This window comes from Hordeum vulgare, chromosome 4H (genome assembly GCF_904849725.1).
Source record: "Hordeum vulgare subsp. vulgare chromosome 4H, MorexV3_pseudomolecules_assembly, whole genome shotgun sequence".
NCBI lineage: Eukaryota > Viridiplantae > Streptophyta > Magnoliopsida > Poales > Poaceae > Hordeum > Hordeum vulgare.
The window spans coordinates 224,545,210-224,559,631 of NC_058521.1; positions in this window are offsets into that span (position 1 = coordinate 224,545,210).

Here is a 14,422-nt window from a genome sequence, read left to right on the forward strand (position 1 = left end):
CTACCAACCAGTCACTTATAGCCTCTATGATCATTTAGTTTTTGACTTGTAATACCATTTATGCTTTGATTAATATTTTTTTTTCGCTATGCATGCTTATGGCCATTATTGCTCTCTTAATTTGTCCTTCTCAGTCTTTTGCTAGCCTTCACCTGTACTGAGTATGAGCTCTACTCGTGCATCTAACTCTCAAAAACCAAAGTTTGCCAAATGTGTCCACCATATTACCTACATGTGGTATTTAACCACCACTCCAAGTAAATTTCTCATGTGCTACCTTTAAAACTTTCAAAATTATTCCTGTTTTGTGCCTTTGTTTTAGCTCATGAGGAAGTAGTAGATAATTCATGATCTTCACATACTGGACAAGCTTTATCTTGGGTTTGCATGTCTAATCTGTGAACCCCTAAGATGACGAGGGACTAGCATGAGTGCGCCCAGCTCGTAAAAGATAATAGCAACAAACAAAACGTTCTTCACGCTTTGTTCATGAGAAATCAGAATATTGATAAACAAAGGAGACTAAGGGGATGTGATCGTCCCCACTTTGGGAGTCGTTCCTCAAAACTTCTCCAGCATGAGAATTATTGGGCTATGTACTAGCATTCATTGACGAATTATGCACCTCCCAAAAGCTTGTTTTACAATCTTATTGATTTAAAAATCTCTAAAATCTCTAGCACATGAGTGATCCCCGCTCCCCCCTGTGAAGGGCCTTTATTTTACTTTTATGTTGAGTCTTCATCTTCTAACTTTATGCACCAATTATGAGAGCATAGTTCTCATCCACTTGAACTTTGTAGGTGTCTTGGTATTTATGTTTTGCCCCACTCTTAAGGACAAGCGAAATACCACTTTGCTATGTTTTCTTTATGCTCTAAACAAACATATAACTTTCAAGTGCATTATTATTCATGATGTTTTGTTTGTGTTACCTTTCATGTTGCAACATGGTTGCTAAGTTTCATTGTTAGTATTATATCTATCATGCCTATGTTTAGAGTGCTATGATCTCAACTTACAGATTTTTTTACAAATATGATGATAAATATTATGTTGGTAGCATGTCAACTTCAAAATTATTTTGTTTTTATCGTTTCACCTACTCGAGGATGAGTAGGAACTAAGCTTGGGGATGTTGATACGTCCAAAACGTATCTATAATTTTTGATGGTTTCATGCTACTTTTATGCTTTTGATAATTGTTTTTATATCAAATTTATTATTTATTTAGACTAACCTATTAATAGTTGCAAAATTTCACAATTTTCTTGTTTTTCACTTTTACATGTAGGAACTATCAAAAATAGAAGAGGAAACCTTGTAGGAGTCGAATTGGGACTTTCTGAAATCTGTTTGAAAACTCTTTTTAAATATTGCCATGTTACAGGTCGTAGACGTCCTCAAACGGAAATATCACACACAACAAAAGTGTGAGAAATTTTATTCTAATAATTCTAGACATAAAATTCGGCCCATTTGGAGTACGGAAGCTCCAGGAAATCCCGTTTTACAGGAGGACAAATATCTGATTAGGGGATTACGGGAATCGGTGTCGTGATTGAGTTCAACTCTTACCATATTTGATGGATTCGGCCAAGACACGGCTTTGGACCTCATTAGGGCTGAGAGGGGACCCTAGGAAGGTTCTAGAGTTGCCCAAGAGCGCTTAGATCAAAGGGCATCCATCGAAGGGCCAAGGATGATCGTCCCAGCTCATATAAGGAGAGGAAAAACCTGATTTCTGGGGAGCCACCAAAAGCCATGAATTTTGCCTCCCCCATGGCCTCATCTCCATTGGGAGTGCTCATCTACAACACCAAGAAGCCATGGAGGAAGGGGGCTAAGGGGCGGCGTTCCCCCATGATGGCCGGTGGGCGCACGAGGAGCACCCTGCGCCGGCCGCCGGCGCCACCCTGCACCTCACGTGCTGCCTCTTCTCCATCCTCTCCGCCATGATGCCTCCTTCACCAACACCTCCATCATCATCTCCTCCATAGCTACAGCGGTCCACTCTCCCACAAACCTTTGTAATCCCCTTTGTAAACATGGTGTTTGATGTTATAAATTATTTGCAAATAATCTATTGCATCTATGTCATGTTTGTGTAGTTCCCTTTTGTCATATGATTGATTGTTGAATCTCCATGGATGGTTTGAGATATATATTGAATTTGTTACAGTCCTATGGTGCCCATCATATGTTTATGCGTGCATGGATCACATCATAGGGTTTGTAGTATGTGGAGAAAGCTAGAGGGTGGGCTGCTTGAGTGACAGAAACATGAGCCCCGATCTAGTAATCAAAGCATATGAGATAAAGAGGACCTTTTGATCTTAATGCTATGGTTGGGTATTTATACCTTAATGTATGTTCTAGTATTTACGAATGTTTGCTAGAGTTCCAATCATAAGTACTTGCAATAATTAGGTAGTGAGAGCTTGTTAGCTTTGCCTCTCCCACATAAAAGAGCAATATCAACCTTGTATTTAACTATTTGATCATGGACAAATCCATCACAATTACCACCACTTTTCCACACTGATGTACTGTTAGTTTATGGTTACTTTGTATATTTTATCGCTAAAGCACTAACATTTACTTTCTTGTATTTATTATCTTGCAAAGCTTTCTCTCATACCCGTATTATCACTCTAGTTTTATTTCCTAGATATTGCAAAATGTTTAGTGTTCATAGAGTTGTATCAGTGGTTGATAGAACTTGAGAATATTTATCCTACCTTTAGCTCTTCGTTGGGTTTGACACTCTTACTTATCGAAAAGGCTACACACGATCCCCTATACTTGTAGAATATCAAGACCTTTTCTGGCGCCGTTGTCGGGGAGCAATAGCGTGGGGTGAGTGTTCTTGTGTGCACTTGTTTGTTTTGTCTCCAAGTAGTTTTACTTTCAATTTTAAGTCGTTCTCTTTCTTTATATGGATAGGGAATGCAAATTACAAAAAAATTAGTTGTACTTGTTATCTAAAAATGTTTTCAAAAAGGAAAGTGATTGGAAAGATGAGTAATGGTTAAGTGGGGGTCGACCTTGAACACTTGTGTTCATGCCTATGAGACCAAAACAATTATTTCCATGAAAGATTTCCAGTTAAAAACTTGTATATATAGTGTATATATTGTACATATTCCTCTGTACCATTAAAATAAAATGTATAGATAACTTCTAGTTTGTTTATGATGCAAGTTTGCCACTTTGCTGCCTAGAAACAGATTTCCGTGCTCCACCGTAGAAAATTTTAAAAATCACCAAAACTTGATCTTGATCTGAAATTTTTGAGTGCAAAGTACTGTTTATTATGTTACTTTCATTAGTTTTGACTTTTCTAATTTGAGGTGCGTAGATAGCTCTAATAATTCGATCTTTACTGACTGTTTTGTTTGGACAAATTTCCTATGCTTCACTGTAAATAATCGTGATAATCTGAAATTTTTTGTGCATAAACCTGAGATTATGATCTGTCTTTCATTAGTTTTGAATCTTTAGATTTGAGCTACCTAACTATCTCGTTGTGTGTCATCTTTACACAATGTTGAGTTTTAACAGATTTCTTAGTTTATTCAATATTGTACTTGGTGTTATTAGTTTCATTAGTTTTTTGACGGACAACGAAAATCATGAACACCTTAGTATATACAGTGGCTTGAACAAATACTATGAAGCTTTTCAATGCTTGAACATGAGTGGATTTTATTTAATGAGCACTGACCCTACTAATGAATTTTTGTCAAGTCTTATGTGAATGTAGTATTTAAGATCCAATGGAGATGGTGATACGAGATGAATGAGAAGAGAAAACCTCAATATTGGGGACTCCCAAGTGCACCTCAATGAAGTATTCAAGAATATTCAATCATCAAAGCTTGGGGATGCCCAAGGCATCCCTCCTTTCTCCATGCCTAGCTAAAAGGTGTTAAATAAAAGCGTTTGTGGGAGGCAACCCACTTTGTTTTCCTTATGTTTTCATGTTGTTTTCTTTTAGTTTATTTTGTTTTCTTTGAGTCTAGGAAGTTGTTACCTCTGTTGACGGGAACGAGCGGCCCGAGTGCGAGCAAAGGGGATCGGGGGCGCAAGGGAGAGGCGGGCTCTAGGGCTGGCAAGGGGGGGTTGCCGACGACTTTATAGGGGGGGGGGTGGCTGACAAATTACCGGCCTGTGGCCGACAAGGGGCGTGGCACGCGCCTAGCCTCCCCTTCCCGTGTAGATAGGAAGGGTTTGGGAAGGGGGGAGCAGTTGGGTCGTTGGGAGGGAGAAGATGGGCGAAGACCGAAGGGCTACACTAGGGAGAGCTTTTCCTTTTGTTGTTGGAGGGAATGAGAGTTAGCAAGCTCTATGAATGTCAACAATGGGGGAAGAACACGAGCTCAACGGATATATAAGATCCAATTGGGAAGAAGACCCCCTTTATATAGTGGGGGAAAGAATCCAACCATTACCCCCACTCACAGCCCGAGCGGAGCGGTACTACCGTTGCCAGGAGCGGTACTACTGCACGGTAGGCTCATCAACCACGATAGTAAAAAATTACTACCGTGACTACCACCACTGAGGCTGTAGATGCGAAGAAAGTCCGAGGGAGCGGTACTACCGCCAGAGAGCGGTAGTATAAAACTACCACCGTTGCAGGAGTGGTACTACCGCTCCACGAGCAGTACTACCGTTGGCACGAGCGGTACTACCGCTAGATACTGAAACTGCCATAACTTTCGCATGCGAGCTCCGAATCGAGCAAACTCAAGCTTCTTGGATTCAGGACATCAAGAGCTATCAAAACAATGATGTGAAATCTTAAGAACGTGCAGTTGTGAAAATGCCAATGATATAGAGATGCGAGACCTCTATGAATGAAGAACGGGCAAAAACTTTCAACATCGAAAACATCATAGAAGATGCATATGGACTCTGTTTTCGATGAACTCGAGCTTGTCATGAAGGTGAGCATAAGCTCTAAAACTCACAAAGAGAAACACCAAACAAGAACCAAGAAGTATGATAAAAGGTTGTAGATGGTTTGAGCTCTCAACGAACGATACGGCCAAGCTACTTACTTGAGCCCCCCCTTGACAGTACGACATTTTATCCTACAATAGAGAAACCTATCAAGGGAAAACCTGTACCTTGCACCTATTCCTCTTGAGCTAGATGACGATGATCTTGGCTTTCTCAAGATAGACCATCTTTCTTGATTGCGTTGGTTTGATGAAGACCATTTGATTGCTCCCCCATACTCACTATGGGTGAGCCACTATTCAGCACATCTTCACAAATCCATTGCCATCACAATAGACAACAAGCTTCAAGCATGATATCTTCAGGATGCTCCACTTTAACTTGCACACCGCAATCTTGATGATGATCACCACTTCATGTCATCCTTCATAGGTTGAACGAGATCTTCCTCTTGGCGCAAACCCATGGAAACACACCTAAACCCACATATAACTCTCACGAAGACCATGGGTTAGTACACAAAAGCGTTATGGACAATGCTTACCATACCATGGGATCACTTGATCCCTCTCGATACATATTTTTCACTTTGGGTGTTGATCATCTTGATTTACTCTTTTCTTAGTCTTGATCAACCTTGTGTCTTTATGACCAACCTTTGGATAATAATTTGAATACCACCTTCGTCATCATATAAACTCCTTTAAACCAACAGATGGACTTCAAGAAGTGCCTACGGACAAATCCTTCGAATATAACTTAAGGCAACCATTAGTCCATAGGGATTGTCATCAATTACCAAAACCACATATGGAGAAATATGCTCTAACAGCTGCGATGGTCTCACACCTAAGTCCTTGCACGAGGACATATGCCGTGACAAAACCACGATAGCCGGGGCGAGCGAACACAGCAGCAGCCACAGGGCATGGCCAGGCCGCGTGTGCGGGAGTAGGCTCGCATGGGTGCGTGGCCAAGAGACAGCGTGCATGCATGGGGGAGCGGATAGGGTCGAGCGTGGCTGTAGAGGAAGGAAGAGAAAGCCGGGGGCCTTACTGACATTTGATGGATGGCTGGTTCGGCGAGGCTCGACGGAGTCCGTCCAGGAGGAGGCGTAGAAGTGCAGCGAGGCAACGGGAAAGCAAATTGCGGCTGTCAACGGGGCCGAGCGGCTCGATTGCGGGCTCGAGCGTGAGAGAAGGGGAGCGGGGGCGCAAGGGAGAGGCGGGGCGCTAAAGCTAGCAATGGGGGTCACCGGTGGATTGCCGGCGTGTGGTCGGCCGGGGACGTGCCACGCATCCAGCCTCCCCTGCCATGTAGCGAGGGAGGATTAGGGAACGGGGGAGCGGTTGGGCGGCTGGGAGGAAGAAGATGGGCCAAGCCCACGTGCTACATGAGGGAGGGCTTTTCCTTTTTTTGTTTTATAAATCTATTTTTTGTTTGTTTGCTTTAATCCGAGCACCAAAACAGTTTGTAAAAATATGGAGTTTGGCCCAATAATTTTAATGCATTTATATCCTCTGCCACAAAAAGATTGGGGACCAATTGAGAAGTTTGAAATTAATATAATTTGAGTGCATTTAATTAATTGTGTGGCTTCTTGTTTAATTGTTTTGAGGCAATTACAATTGATTACATAAGTTAGATTACAAGAAAAGGTTAAACAGACCAATGGAAAGGAAAATGCGTTCACACACAAGCCTTACAGTATACCTTTCCTAAGGCATATAGAGTATGGTATACATTATAGTCCATCAAGTACATAACCATTTAGATAAAAGTGCAAGGAGAATCATGTTGCTTACCCATATGATACGTCCCAAATGTATCTATAATTTCTGCTTGTCCCATGATCTTTTGGGTAACATTGTTATATGTTTTGCTACACTTCTATATCATTTTACACATATTTGGACTAACCTACTAACTCAGTGCACCTAGTGCCAGTTTCTGTCTGCTGATGTCTATTTTGCAGGGGCTTTTACCCAATTTTCCGAAGCCCGAAAAATTCCAGGAAAAATGTATAAAAAAATCTGCGAAACAGAAGGTTCCGGATCACCGAAGATGGGCCACGGGGCGGCCAGGGGCTGCCCAGGCGACCTGCTGGCACGGCCAGGCCCTAGGCCGCGCCAGGAGGCCCCATGGGTGGGCCCCACCTCCTCCGGTGCCCTCCTTTGGCCTATATTTAGAGTCCCGAGAGGAAATCCTTACACAACTTCCAGAATCGCGAATTTCTCCATCGTTCCGCCGCTGCAGCACTTCCGAGATCGGGAGCGTCTGGAGACCTCTTCCCGGCACCCTGCCGGAGGGAGGATTGTCCTCCGGAAGCTTCTCCACCGCCATGGATGCTTTCGGAACGTGCCGTGAGTAGTCCTCCTTGTATCATGAGTCCATGACCAGTAGCTATGTGATGTCCTCTCTCCAATCTTGTGCTTCAATGGTTAGTCCTTGTGAGCTACTCTACATGATCAAGGCATCTATGTAATTCTCTTGGTATTGCTATGCTCGGGTTTTTGGGATTTGATGGATTATGAGATTATGTTCAGATTGTTATGAGTTATATATTTGATTATCCTTTTATATTATGTTCCTTAGTGATTCATGCATGTTCTCCGTTGGTATTTATTGCTTTGGCCGAGTAGTAGATTGTAACTCCAAGTGGGAGCGTTATGCATGATTGTGGGTCCATGCCCCTCGATGTATAGATTGAGTGATAGAAACATGAGACTAGGAGATGTGCTGTTGGCACCAGGGAGAAAACAATGGTGCTTGTGACCATGGTTGCAAGGATAGTTTACCTTACGCATAGTTCGTTAATGCAGTTGTCCGTTGCTTTGAGTTTACACTTTGGGTGGGGCTCGCAACTTAATACCGGCGAGATGTTCTGGATAGATATCTGATACATCTCCATCGTATCTACGTTTGCAAACTCTTTTGCCCTTGTTTTGGACTCTAATTTGCATGATTTGAATGGAACTAACCCGGACTGACGTTGTTTTCAGCAGAATTGCCATGGTGTTGTTTTTGTGCAGAAATGAAAGTTCTCGGAACGTCCTGAAAATTTATGGAGAATATTTCTGGAAAATGTGAAAAATAACTGCCAAAGATCCACCAGAGGGTTCGGGCAAGTGGGCCAGAAGCCTTGTCGCCGCGGCCCCCCTGGCCGCGGCAACCAAGCTTGTGGGGCCCACGTGGCTCTGCCGCCCCCAACTCTAGTGCTATTTATTCCCTTTCATCCTGGAGAAAATCAAGAGAGAAGATTTCATCGCGTTTGCGACACGGAGGCGCCGCCACATCCTGTTCTTCATCTGGAGGGAAGGTCTGGAGTCTGTTTTGGCCTCCGGATCAAGGAGATCGTCGCCATCGTCATCATCAACCTTCTTCCCTCTCCAATTCCATGAAGCTCTTCATCGTTCGTGAGTAATCTATTCGTAGGCTCGCTGGGCGGTGATGAGTAGGATGAGATCTATCATGTAATCGAGTTAGTTTTGACGGGGATTGATCCCTAGTATCCACTATGTTTAGAGATTGATGTTGCTACTACTTTGCCATGCTTAATGCTTGTCACTAGGGCCTGAGTGCCATGATTTCAAATCTGAAATTATTATGTTGTCAGCAATATATGTGTGTTTTAGATCCGATCTTGCAAGTTGTAGTTACCTACTATGTGTTATGACCCGGCAACCCCGGAGTGACAATAACCGGAACCACTCCCGGTGATGACCATAGTTTGAGGAGTTCAGGTGTTCACCAAGTGCTAATGCGTTGGTCCGGTTCTTTATAAAAAGGAGAACCTTAATATCCCATAGTATCCATTTGGACCCCGCTGCCACGGGAGGGATGGACAATAGATGTCATGCAAGTTCTTTTCCCTAAGCACGTATGACTACACACGGAATGCATGCCTACATCACATTGACGAACGGGAGCTAGCCACATATCTCTCCATGTTATAACTGTTGCATGATGAATGTCATCCAACGAATCACCGATCCATTGCCTACGAGTTTGTCCCACTACTGCTGCTGCTACTGTTACTTGCTTTGCTCTGCCACTTTTACTTGCTTTGCTCTGCTACTATTACTACTGTTGCTGTTACTGTTACTTGCTGTTGTTGTTACTCGCTACTGCTGCTACTTGCTACTGCTGTTACTTGCTACTGTTGCTACTTGCTACTGCCGTCACTACTACTGTTCCTTGCCACTGCTGTTACTCGTTAGACTGCTGCTACCTGCTACAATACTTTTTCTGGCACCGTTGCCGGGAAAGAATACTTCCCGTCCACGGGCAACTTACTGGCGCCATTGATACAACAGTTAGGAATAGTCTGCCGTCAACAGATTGTTTCTGGCACCATTGTTATCATACTACCTTTGCTGCTTATATCCTGCTTGCAGATACTAATCTTTCAGGTGTGGTTGAGCTGACGCCTCAACTGCTAATACTTGAGAATATTCTTTCACTTCCCGTCGAGCGAACCAACAAATTTGGGTTGAATACTCTACCCTTGAAAACTGCTGCGATCCCACGTGCTGGTGGGCTATTGCAAGACAATTTCTAATTGTCGAGCAACTGGAAGCAACTCTTTTCTGGCTCCGTTGCCGTGGAGGCATCAAGTCAGGAATAGTTGCACGTCAACAACATTTTTCTGGCGCCGTTGCCGGGGAAGGATATCTATATTCTCTGAGTCACTTGGGATTTATATCTGCTGATCACTATGAAGAATCTGAAAGATCCTAGAACCAAATTCTTGCCCTCAACTATGAGGGGAGGTAAGGAACTGCCATCTAGCTCTGCACTTGATTCACCTTCAGTTATTAGTAAGTTTGCGACACCACCTCCTGCTAGAAATCTTGATATGTTGACTGTGCTTGATGATGCTTATGATGATACTATGCCTGATACTGCTAGAGATGCTATGCCTGATACTGCTAGAGATGCTATGCCTGATACTGCTAGGGATACTACTTTGCCTGATGATGCTAGTGATGATATTTTGCCTGATGATGCTATGCTTGATACTGCTAGAGATACTACTTTGCCTGATATGCCACTAGGGGTATTCCTTGATGCTCATATTGCTAGAGTTACTGCCAATGCTCGTGATGCTTCTGAAACTGCCGATACTATTGAGATAGAACCTCCTTTTGCTCCTCCTAGATCTAGCTCTCCTAGATATGAATTGCCTGATATACCTGAGGGTTAAGTTATGGAGGGAGAGATAGCTGAGGATTTTCTTGCGTGTAAGGATGCCTATGACGCTGAGAAATTACTTCTCAAGTGGAAGGAAAAATCTCTGAAAGCTAGGATGAAATACGACCTGAAGTTTGCCACTTCACCTATCTTTATCACCGATGAGGATTACGAATTCTGTGTCGACCCTGAGATACTCTCTCTAGTCAAATCTGATCCTTTCCACGGTTATGAGTCTGAGACGGTCGTAGCCCATCTTACCAAATTACACGATATAGCCACCCTTTTCACTAGTGAGGAGAAGATCCGCTACTACTATATCCTTGAGCTGTTTCCTTTCTCTCTAAAGGATGACGCTAAAGCCTGGTTCACTTCTCTTGCTCCTGGATGTGTGACTAGTCCCCAGGATATGGTCTATTACTTCTGTGAGAAATATTTCCCTGCCCATAAGAAGCAAGATGCCTTGCAGGAAATATAGAACTTTGCTCAACTCAAAGAAGAGAGTCTCCCACAAGCTTGGGGGAGGCTCATCCAGCTACAGATTTCTTTGCCTGATCACCCTCTTAAGAAGAACGAGATACTTGATATCTTCTATAACGGACTTACCGATGCTTCTAGAGACCACCTAGATAGTTGTGCCGGTTGTGTTTTTAGGGAACGAACTGTAGAACAAGCTAAGATTCTACTGAATAACATCTTGATCAACGATAATGCTTGGCCTATTCCTGAACCACCTCCTAATCCAACTCCTAAGAAAAGAGGTATTCTATTCCTCAGTCCCGAAGATATGCAAGAAGCCAAGAAATCTATGCAAGAGAAAGGCATCAGATCTGAAGATGTCAAAATCTACCACCTATCGAAGAGATCCATGTTCTCGATAACCCGATACAGGTAGTAGAAGTGAATTCTCTGCGTAGGTTTGATGAGAGTGATATTCCTTTTGACAAACCTTCTAGCCTATGCTTTGATGAATTTGACAACTTTGTTGCCAAACAACAGAGTTTCAATGATTATGTTAGCAGACATTTGGAACAAAGTACTCGTATGCTTAGTCATTTAAGTGCTTGTGTAGACAGAAATGTCAATGATCTGAAGCTTTTGAGTAAACATGCCTCTATGATTACTACTCAGGTAGAACAAGTACTTAAAGCTCAGAATGACTTGCTCAATGAATTAAATGAAAACTCTGTCAAAGTCATTACTAGAGGAGGCAAAATGACTCAGGAACCTTTGTATCCTGAAGGCCATCCTAAGAGAATTGATCATGATTCTCAAGGAATTAATGCTGATACACCCAGACATCCTAAGAAGAAGAAGGATGATAGAAACCTACATGTCAGTCCACCAAATACTATCACACCTGAGGAACCAAATGATATTTCTGCGTGTGATGCAGAAACACAATCTGGTGATGAACATGAACCTGGTGACAATATGGACAGTGATGTTCATAATAATGCTTAACCTAGCAATGATAAGGATGTGGAGATTGAACCTACGGTTAATCCCGATAACCCACAACCTAAGAGATACGATAAGAATGACTTCACTGCTAGGAAGCATGGTAAAGAAAGGGAGCCATGGGTTCAGAGACCTATGCCCTTTCCTCCTAAGCCATCCAAGAAAAAGGATGATGAGGATTTTGAGCGCTTTATTGAAATGATAAGACCCGTCTTTCTGCAGATGCGGTTAATTGATATGCTCAAAATGTCTCCGTATGCCAAGTACATGAAAGATATCGTGACTAATAAACGGAAGATACCAGATCTTGAGATCTCCACCATGCTTGCCAATTACACTTTCAAAGGTGGAACTCCTAAGAAACTTGGTGATCCCGGAGTGCCCACTATACGTTACTCCATTAAAGGAAACTACGTAAGAACTGTGTTAGGCGACCTTGGAGCCGGTGTTAGTGTTATGCCTCTCTCTATTTATCGTAGACTTGAACTGGATAAGTTGACACCCACTAAAATTTCTCTGCAAATGGCCGACAAATCAACTGCTTTCCCTGTCGGCATTTGCGAGGATGTGCTTGTTGTGGTTGCTAACACCACTATCTTAACAGACTTTGTTATCTTGGATATTCCTGAGGACGATGCCATGGCTGTCATCCTCGGAAGACCCTTTTTAAACACTGCAGGGGCTGTTATAGATTGCAACAAAGGCAATGTCACTTTCCATGTCAACGGTAATGAGCATACAATGCACTTTCCAAAGAAATGATATCAAGTACATAGCATCAATGCTATCGAAAAAACTTCATCAATTCTTATTGGGAGCTTTGAATGCCCTATTCCTCGTGTCAAGATGAAGTATGATTTTCTTGTTGGGGAGATTCACATCCCCATTGAGGTGACTTAGTGGCTATTCGAAAATTCTCCGTTTTTTTGTGATTCAGAAAAGTTTTGTCATGAGGATTTGATCAACCCCATTGACGGATTTCTTTCGATGACCATGAAATGGAAGAATCAAAGAGTCACAAACCTCTGTTTTAAGCTTTCACTTTCTATTGCTTAGAAGAAAATGATAGATTTAGTTTAGTTTTCCCTGTTTTCAGTTTTAGCGTCCCGGAGAAAAGTACCCCGAAAATAAAAGTTCTCCGATGGTCTTGAAAATCTAGTATGATTTTTTCTGGAGTATTTGAAAAATACTGGGACTGAGAGCTGGCCTGGGGCCCACACCAGTGGGCCACAAGCCCTGTCACCGCGGCCTCCGCCCTGGCCGTGGCCACCAAGCTTGTGGGGCCCACAGGGACACCCTCCACTCATTCCAGCTCCCATCCTTTTCTTCTACCTCCAGAAAAAAAATCGTTTCGCAACTCAAACCCGTGTTCTTGCTCATTTGGCTGTGATTTTTGATCTCCTTGCTCAAAGCACCATTCTCCGAACCGTTTTGGGGAAATTACTCCTTGGTAAGTGACTCCTCCATTGGTCCAATTAGTTTTTGCTCTAGTGCTTTATCCTTCGCGTATTCTTGCTACCTTGGTGACCCTGTTCTTGAGCTGAAATGTTGATTTTAGCTAGTCCCAAGTAGTTTTAGCGCGTGATACGGTCTCTAGGCACTAGTAGGAGTAGTTGCCACGAGTTGGGTTAATCTTTATTCACTTTTCTTTCGAAGTCTCTAAAAATTTCAGAATTTTTCAGAGCTAGAAAAGGAAAAAGATGAGGAGGTTCTTGAGAGGCTCTTCAAGCCGTAACCCCAAGGAGGATGAGAAGAACCACGCCAAGTACGTGGTTCCTCGAGTCACAGAAGTTCGAGCGTGCGAGTGGCCAAGTGATGAATTTTTGCGCGCCGCCGGGCTTTATGAAGACTTTTATTACTTGGTGGAGAACGCAGGTCTTACCACGTTCGTTGAAGATAAGTGCCCACAATACCTCCTCCTCACCAATATTTTCGTTCAAAGCTTCAAATTTTATCCGAGGAATAATCCTCCTATGGTTGAGTTCATGTTATACGATTTCTTCCAGTGCATGACACTACAGGATTTTTGTAATGTGTGCAAATTACCTTATGTTGGGGATATTCATGATTCTCGTCCACGGGACTGTAAGTGCATCTAGTGCCCCTTAGTAATTTTGGTGGTTTGAAGACTTATAGGTTAAGTATCTAATATGTTTATGAGTGTACACAGGATCTATAAGTCATTGAGGAGTTTGAGATATTTGATGAATATCGACCCTTAAAAATATATATCTTCGGTTGAAGAAATTGGTCTGAAGCTGAAGAACTGAATCGCGAAGAATCTGCGGTGAAATTGATATTCCTCATGAAGATACTGAAATTGAGGAATTCGGTGTGTCCTGAAGAAAATCATTTTGAAGACTTTGAAGCATGAATATTTACTCTTTCTGTTTTATTTTCTTCGCATTTGAGTAATAGGAACACCGTACTGTTAAAGGGGGTCGAAGTTACACTTTGGAATTAATTTCCTCATGATGCTCAACCCAAGCCCAATCCTACCAAAAGCCTCAAGTTAGGAATTCGAGTGACATGAGGACTCTCACAGTTGAGGGTTCCGACCGTTTTGATAGCCACGCCACATCATTGGTCTTATCCACACCAACGGTCATATTATTTAAGGGCATTAGTGTCAAATCATGTCGGGATGCTCCCAGGCTATAAATAGCCGCTCCCCACAACCATTAGCTGGTTGGCTGCTCCGTTAGGAACTGACACTTGTCATAAGAGCAACCCAATTCCTCAGAGTCTTCGAGAGTAATTCATCAGTGAGGAAATACCCCATACACCGATACCACAAACC